This window comes from Camelus bactrianus, chromosome 19, assembly GCF_048773025.1.
Source record: "Camelus bactrianus isolate YW-2024 breed Bactrian camel chromosome 19, ASM4877302v1, whole genome shotgun sequence".
In the NCBI taxonomy this organism is placed as follows: Eukaryota; Metazoa; Chordata; class Mammalia; order Artiodactyla; family Camelidae; genus Camelus; species Camelus bactrianus.
Window position 1 is genome coordinate 11031260 of NC_133557.1, and position 8849 is coordinate 11040108.

Consider the following 8849-nt stretch of genomic DNA (forward strand, 5'->3'; position numbering starts at 1 on the left):
AGTTCAGATTCATTGATTTAAATATAGGTATTTTCTTCAAGGTTTACTCTCTAGAATATAGTTTGGTGTTGGAAAGGAAGCCCCCCCCCCTTTTTTTTTGTAATAACCAGAATGGCCCTAGGGAGGTGGTTTTTTAAGGATTGTTTTATGAGATTGGTATAAGGACTTTTTTTTTAATGATGTTTAGTATAGTTCACCATAGTCTGCAAACAAAACCTAGGCTTTAAGCCTGATCAGCCTAATCAGATTAGCTTGCAAGTATGTGGGTGACCCAGATGTGACTGCTGTCAGCAGAGTGGAAGTAATTGCTTTGAGCCGAGCTGAGCCTGAGCCCGTGGTCAGTGTTTGTGCCTCACCAGTCATTTTGCTGGTCTGGTGGTACTGTTGCTGTTGATTTAAAATTGGGAGTATGTCGTACTTTTGAATTCATACATTCAATTATAAAATTTTAAAACCAGGTGAGTTTGTGTTTGTTTCTGACACTTGCTGCTTTTTTCTCAGTTTTCACATGTGAGAATATAACTGTCTGAAAGAAAGCCCACAGAGGGATTCTGTACTTTTACATCGAGCTTGACTATCCTTAGAACCACTACCCCAGATGCCTTCAGCCAGATTGTTATGCGGCTATAACTTGTGGAGGTCACTTACCCTTGTAGCTTAATCTGAGTTGGAAAGTAATGTTACCTTAGTCCTTGGAGCACAGAATTTCTATTGAGGTTGTGTTTAGGCTGCTTCATTAGTTTGGTTATCTAGGTAAGCAAGTCTAACCTTAGATTTGAATTTCTAGGTCCCTTATTCCAAGACCATATATATAAATTTAAAAAATTAAAATAGCCTATATTTCTTTTTTATTGGAAGCTCTGAGGTTCTGAAATGTAAAATGAAAGGAGCCTTCACAGACGCATTTCTCCAAATGGGGAGAGACAAGTCTTTGTCCTGTGATCGTTTGAAAGCAAACCAGGTTAGCCATCAAAGCCTAGAACTTTGTAAATGGTATCAAGAGATAAATTTAGAATGACAAAGTGATCTGTTAGCAGTTTGGAATTCTGTAAGATGCCTTACCTTAAAAACTAAAAAAGAATTTTTTTCTTTTAACTTTCTTGTGGTTTACTTTCATACTTTTCACAGTCTGCAGGAATCATTGGTGAGGATAGGCTGGATGCAGGTATGACGAAGAGGAGGAAGAGTAATTTATTCCATTTAGTGATATCTTTAATTTTCAGTTTTGATGGTACAATGAGATTTGAGAAGCTGGTAGTGAGATTCAGTCCATCAGGGTAAGTCTTAAGAAAGCTGGCTTTATGGCTCTTCCTAGTTTCCACTGGGGACAAAGATGAGTTTCTAAGATTCAGCCTTCATGGATGATTCACAAATCACACTGTAGCCTATTAAAGTTAAGCCAAGGTCAAGCATGCAAGTGGGCAGACTGAATATATAAAGGGAGTGTGCGGCTGGAGCTCCTCCCTGACCTTTACCAAAATGAACGAGGGAGAAGTGCTGTGATCAGGGAGCCAAAGACCGGAGTCTTCATCCAGGCCTTGCATCCCTTGTCTCCAGAGCACAGCTTTTCAATTGGCTTAGTGAGGAGATGAGTGAGGATGCTTTCCCCAGGATCCCTTCTGAGCCAGGAAAAGCTACTTAGATCTGTAAAGGCCAGTAGGATACTGGAGCTGGAAAGAGTGGGAGAGTGCCCAGTTCCAGCAAATACTGCCTCTGGAGGCCAGTTTTCATCAGTTGAGCAACAGTTTTGGTACAAAGAAAAAGCACAATGATTCTCAGCATCAGCTGCATACCTTTTGCATGTGAAATTTTGAAAAAATTCTCACAATGAAATGGTTTGTAAAGTGTACAACTTTGGTGTTTAAATAAAAGCTTTGATTCTGAAAGAAGAGGTTTTGACAGGAGAAGTAAAAAGTGGCTCACATGCATTTGGCTTTTTTCCCCCATAGGCTGCAAGCTGCAGGGAGAGCTTCGCTAGTGCATTTGTCCCCAAATCGCCATTTAGTGCAAGAAGCTAAGTATGTTGTACCCAGAATCTGTCATGGTTTGTCCTAGTCTAAGCTGAGTGACCTTCAGATTTCTTTCCTCTCTTGCTTGCTTCACAGTTTTAGCATGTTTGTGTTTATATTTCTCATAACGGGACCTGTTTATATATTTTGAAGTAGTTTAGATCCAGCGTACCTCAGGGTCATCTGGATTTTAGCATTCTAAAGGTTTCTAACCTGATATCTCTCTTTTTTTTTTTTTTGTATTTTAAATGTTTTTCTACAGAATAATGTGAGCGTTAAATGTGTAATTATATATGACTGCTGGTTTTACTTTGAAATTTTAAACCCTGCTTGGAAGAATGGAATGAATTATTTGTGTTTTTTACAGGTAGCTGTAGGCTAATCCCGGCTTGCCCCTATGTGTGCACCTCCCTCCCTATTAATTTTAAAAGCTGAGAGAAGAAATAACTATTCAGTGTTGAATGAAATAAAAATTATTTTTAAAAATTTCCTAAGAATTTTTAACTCTCTGACTTAATTTTTTTTCTTTCTTTTTGGGGGAGAAGGTGGGTAGGTACTGAATTGCCCTGAGAATCTTCCTTTTTTCTTGAATCCTGGTATTTTGAAATCTTTGGTGTTTGAACCCGGAGTTCTCTTTGGCAGTGTGGTGTGTGGTAGGGAGCATTGTTTTGAATATCATGCGAGCCTCAACTGAAGGTGTGATCTTGCCATTAACCCTCAGGGTCCCCCCCCACCTCCACCAGTCACTGACTTCTGTCTTGTTTATTTGAATTTGAAAAGAGAAAAGCCTCTCTTGGTTGTCAAGTTACATTTTAAAATTTTTGACAAATTTTATAAAGCTGAGAAGAACACGAACTTTTGTTAACTTTATTGAGGAATAATTGGCACATATAAATTGTACATTAGGGTACAGTTTTTGACATTTTAAAACCCACCGTGGTGAAGCTGGAGACGACAGTGTTGGCACCGCTGCTCAGTGGAGTGGAGGTGCCTTCCCTGCAGCAGCTGACCGGCTGTTGAAGCGCTGGCCGCCGGGGCTGCTCCCTTCCGGAAGCATCCCATCTCTGCTGACAGGGAGCGGAACAGAATCTCTTCAGGATTAGCAAGTGATGCCTGAACTAGTCTCAAGTAGGACTTTGAACTTTATTCCAGAATTATTCTGTGCAGAGGTTTATCTGGGAGATTTTTTTCTTTTAAATGCCCTCCCTCCTGCTTCTGTTTGGTTTTTGTTTTCAAACCTGAGTTATTGATGATCATATGGTGCTCTTTTTAGGTGGGGGTTTTCTGAACTTTTCCTTACCCAAAAAGTGGAATGCATCTTAGTATTTCCCCGTTGCTCATGCCTCTTCCCAGGGAAGGAAGATTACATTTGTTGTGATAGAATTTAGCATATTTTAGGCCCATATAAAAATATTGATAAACACAAGAATTGCTGAAAGTAGGAATAGTAACATTGGATTAGAAAATGGAAGCACTTAGCCAAAAAACAGTGGGAAACAGTCAAATGTAGCATCATCAGTCTTCTTTCTGTTTTTTTTTTAATCCAAATAAACCCTTCTAATTTATTAATATCTAGTTTAATAAAACTGATTTAAAACTTTTTTTCTATACCTTTTACAGCATTTCATCGAGCCACTCTACGTTTCATGTTCCACAATGTGACAAAATCTTTTGTCTCCATTGTTGTTGAAATGGGAGCAGAGAGTTTTTCCTGCATGTGGGTGTTCTCTGTGTGGTGAAGATTTGGGGAGGGTTTGCTTCATGGTCAGTTCATGTTTTGGTAACATCTAGGTCATTGTGAAAAGTGATTTAGCTGGGTATCTTTAAGTCTGGCATCCCCTGGTTGAATTCTCCCCAAGAGATTTAGCTTTGGCCAACTCATCCTGCTGTGTTGTGCCAGGGGCAAGATTGAACAGTGCTGCACAAAGTCCAGGCCTGCCATGAAGTCTGGATTTGTAAGACCCCCATCTTACACATTGTGCTCTTGTAGCCTTCCTCTTTTCAAAGAATTGGAGCTCATGCAGAGGGCATGTTAAGTCAGCTGCTGTGCCTTTCACTGTCCCAACTGTGGGGGCCAGTTGGCTTTTTGGTTTCGGTGAACTTGCTCTGTCGTTAGACTCCTTGGCATTTTCCACGGTTTCCATGAGAGGTGGGCACTCTGTGCTGTATTTGTCCTGTGGCTCGCTTTCTACTCATATTTGTCCTGGCTGTGTCTGCTGTAAGTTCAACTTCATCAATAAAATGTCTCACGTGAGATGAAAAATGGCTGCGTGGTTATGGTTTGTGGAATGAATTCTGATGTTCCGTTTTGTGTTCTGTGTGTGGATTCTGTCTCATTTTCCTGGTTCTAAATGGGGGCCAACTGACTGCAGTCAGGTGGAAGCCCTCGGAGTTCAACAGTAACCTCATAGAGGGGCTGCTTTGGACTTGGGGACAGCTGCCAAGATGTCTCAGTCGGGAAGGAAGTGGAATACCAATAAGCCCCTGTCAAATATAGCCAGCAGGATTAACTGGGGAGAGGAGATCGGGTCAGGGTGAGCGAAGGTTTGGGGTTAAAGTTATCTCCAAAAGATTGGACACCTGAGCCCTGAGATCTGTTTGCCTGAGATTAAAAGCTGAACCGGAGAGCCTTTCTTACCTGTTTTCAGGACAGCTTTAACTGCATTTGGCCTTAAATCATCTGCCTCTACAAATTCTGACAAACTGATTATTCAGCAAACCAGTTATTCTTTCCCATTCCCCCACGTGCTTCCCTGGTGGCTGCTCTAAGCTCTCACTTGTGTGTCCAGGTTTGTGCTGTACCCCATCCCCACCCCCTTCCCCTCAGAGCAGGCGTCCCCTGATCTTACCTGTTCTCTCCTAGATAGACGTTTAATTCTGCATCTAACTCTTCTCTCCCTCCCCTCCAGCATTAGAGGACGCTCGGCTTCTTACTCTGGTGCTTTGCTTTTGGGTGTCTCTGTTGCTCTCAACCGATGTTTTTTCCCCTTTTGGCCTCAGTCCATGAACATACACAGAGCTCCTCCCTCTCTTCTGGTTAAACTCATATTTCTCTCTTACAGAACTTTCAGTTCTGAAATAATTAAAAAGATTTAAATAGTTGCAAGAATAGTATAAAGAACTCTCCTTTGCCTGGGAAGACTAATGGTGAACATCTTGCCTCATTTACTTTATTGTATACTTTTGTTGAACCATTTAGGAATAAATTACAGACATTGTACCCCTTTACCCTTAAATGCTCAAGTGTATATTTCCTAAGAACAAGGACATTCTCTTCTAACCACAGCCCGGTTGCCAAAAGCAGGAAATAACATTAATTCAGTATTCTCCTATAATGTAGAGTCACATTCAAATTTCACCAATGCTCGTAATAATGGCACTGAGAGATTTTTCCCCCCAGTCTAGGATCCAATTCAGAATCACCTATTGCCTTTAGCCTTGCTCTCTTTAGTCACCTTTAATCTGGAACAGTTCCTTAGCTTTTCTTTGTGTTTCATGTCAACGACAGTTTAAGAGTAAAGCCCAGTTGTTTTGTAGAATGTCCTGCAGTTTGGCAGGGGATAGGGCCAAAGGGACAGTCCTGAGCGTGGCACGCAGGAGGTGCGTGTCCTTTGTTGGTGATGTTAACTTTAATCACTTGTTAGTGAAGACTTTAAAGCAAAACAAAGCATGCTTATTTTCTTTATGCATCCCCATGCTTTCCTGCTTTGTATAAATGTGATGATACCTGTGCCTTTTGTTAGTGCAGACTTTTTGCTATTCCTTTATTCTTCGCCCCCCCCCCCCTTTTTGTCACATTAGCCCCCAGCTTCCCATAATCTGTATCAACACCCTAGTGTGTATGTCTTTCCATATTTTTCTCTGTACTCATACTTTTGTATTACTGATAGTACAGTACCACCTTAGACCCAGGCAGGAAGGGTCCCTGCCCAGGGCCAAGCTTTAGGGTATCCCACTCTGTCCCTCCTCTGGCGATGTCCCTTTCCACCAGATGAGATAGGTCCAAGGGGCTAAGAGGATGGTCACTCAGGCCCTGCTGGTACACGCCCCTCATCCCTGCTCTGAGTACTGAAATTCCCTGTCCAAATCAGTTTGAACCTGATTCCAGAGTCTTTATGGGCCTTTCCCCCAGTGCATCATTTTTGAGGGCAGCCCTGCCTAGGCTTGCAGTGGCGGGGGAGCAGTAGAGGTGTTGGGGAGGCGCAGCCTGGGTATAGGGGCTGAGATGTCCTACACGCCACCATCCACAAGCCTCTTAAGCAGGACGGAGGGGTGTAGGGGTGGGTAGAGGGTTTGGAGGCTGGCTCTCTCCTCACTGCCAAATTCTGTCACTGAGCTGAGGAATTCCAGAATTCTAAATTTGAACGAGGCCTTCCAGGTTGTTATAAAAGTGTGTGTATGAAGGTAGGAGAATAGAATGTATTTTGTTTAATAGTATGTTAATTTATAAACATTTTAAATAACTAGACTAGCTGTGTGGACCAATATTCTTTTGCTCTCGGCCCCATAATTATTAAGGATCGTCCTGTTTATAAATGTGTTTATGTGTGTGTGTGTGTACACACGTGTTCTTATCTATATAATAAGCACATACCTATTTGTCATTCTTCTATAAAAATTGACATCACAGTGTGCACTGCTTTCTTATAGGATCTCATGAAAATCCCTCCTAGTCATCTGTTGAAGGTCAGGTTCATCCTTCTGCTTGCCTGGGTAATTCTGAATGCAGGTGTACTGATTTAATGAGCCATTTCTCTTAGATACTCATTCACTTTATTTTTGGCTGCAGCAACCACTTTTGTACAATGGTCTTTCACAGATAAGTACCCACCATTCACTCCATTGAAATAAATCTTAAAGATTGCCATTAACCTATTCTGAATTAAAAAGAAAAATAGAGAAATGCATGAATTAGACTATAGACATCCTCCATAATCTCACCTGCCAGCAATAACTGCCATTGGATTTGGAGTGTATTTTTCCAGGCTAACATACACGCGCATATATGCGTAACAGAAATGAACTTATGGATACACCTCTGCGGCTTTTTCACGGGTGACCTTTAATTGCCGTGTTCAGTGGTTTTCATTTCTTAACCATCTTGACCCGCTCTGGAGCATCCCAGTCTTCCTAGCTGACGCATCCTGACTTTTGTGTGTTACTCCCCTCTTTGGCTCCTAAATGTAGCCACTCCTCAAGTTTCAGTCCCCGTATTTCAGGTAATTGTTTTTTATTTCTAATCGGAGAGCCCAGCATCACATGCATTAAGCCACTATCCCGCCTTGCTCCCTTTTCTGGAAATGTTTCTGGTGTTTCCCTCAGTTACCCTGGTTCCTGGCTTCCAAGTCTCCTTTCCTTTGGCTCTTCTCTCTCCTTTGGTCTTTATATCTGAACTGGTGCCAAAACACAGTTAGCTTAGGACACCACTGGCCAGTTTTCAGTCTTCCTCCTCCTCCCCTCTCCCCCCATCTCACGCTGATGTTTTCGTAATTGCCCTTCATCCTGTCCAGACTCCCCAGCGAAGATATTTAGGATTCTACATTCTGCTTCCATTTTTCTTTTCGTTTCTCCTCTTCCATTATTCCTCCCCTTCCATTATTCCTCTCCTCACTTCACCCCCTGCCCCGCCAGGAGCCCTTTGTCAAGCCAAGCTGGCTCGTTCACTCTATCCCCTGGGCCCGTCTGGGGCTTGACTGTTTCCTGGCCATTGCCCGGCCGTCCTCGAGGACCATCTCGAGGGGGACTTGCTGATGAGGTGGGTTCATGCTCCAGTACTCCTAATAAAACGCTGTCTTCCGTCCCCTATGGAGGTGCCGCTGACCCTGTGGAAGTGTGCCCTTGGTATTGTCAGAGCAGAGCCCCACGGGATGGACTGCTCCCACGTGTTGCACCTGACCCCATGCTACCGTGAGAAGAGATCGTCAGTTCTCCTACAGAAGTTCTTCCTCCAAGGGCTTTGAGGGAGGCTGGCAGAGCACACAGTGGCAAGTTGGGCCTGTCCTGCCCCACCTCTGGTGCATGTATTTGACCCTTTGGAAATGTGCTTGTCCTGGACCTTATTTCCCTAATCTGTGACTTGTGGTTGGACCCCCATGTGGCCTCCTCAGCGTTTTCTACTTCTGTAGAAAGGGCGACTCCCTTTAGGAAGCCTCTGGCATTAAGCCAGGAATGTAGTCACTTGTGAAGCCCAGTAGGCATCAGTAGGACAACTCTTTCCTATCAGGGGAAAGAGACTTACAAGTTAAGCTGTAGAAAAGCTCCCTGTTGGAGGAGCCCCTGTTGGAGAGGTGCTCATTGAATGTGTATGGAGTAGGGGGTGTCCATGGGCATGGGGCAGCCACCCTCTCCCTTGACCGTGACTTCTTTTCCACTCTCCTGTGACATGGCTAGGTCAGCCTCCCACATGGTCCTTACAAAGACTGGAGTTAAAGCAACTATGATTCCCTATTCTAGGTCAAGTTCAGAGTCTTCCAAGGACTTAAGAGAGAGCTCTCTGTCTCAAAAGGTAAGAAAACCATCAGAGCTGATGATGGGAGGGAGTGTTCCAGAGCCACGAGATGTCACTCATTGGTATGGAGGTTGCAGACTTAGATATTTGCAAAGTAACTTAAACCCACACTGCAGCAGGCGGGTTTTCCCTTTTAAAGCACTCTATGGGCCAAAAGGGGCAAGTCTCAGGCCATCAATTTGTAGTCTCTATATGGACTGTATTTAATTTTGCCCAGCCAAGTTGTGATAATGGTGGGGTGGGCTGTAGAAATTGTTATCAAGCCAAGTAAGTATTTAGTGTCTATTATGTACTTGGAGCTGGGGAATACAGAGAATAATTTGTATAAGTTG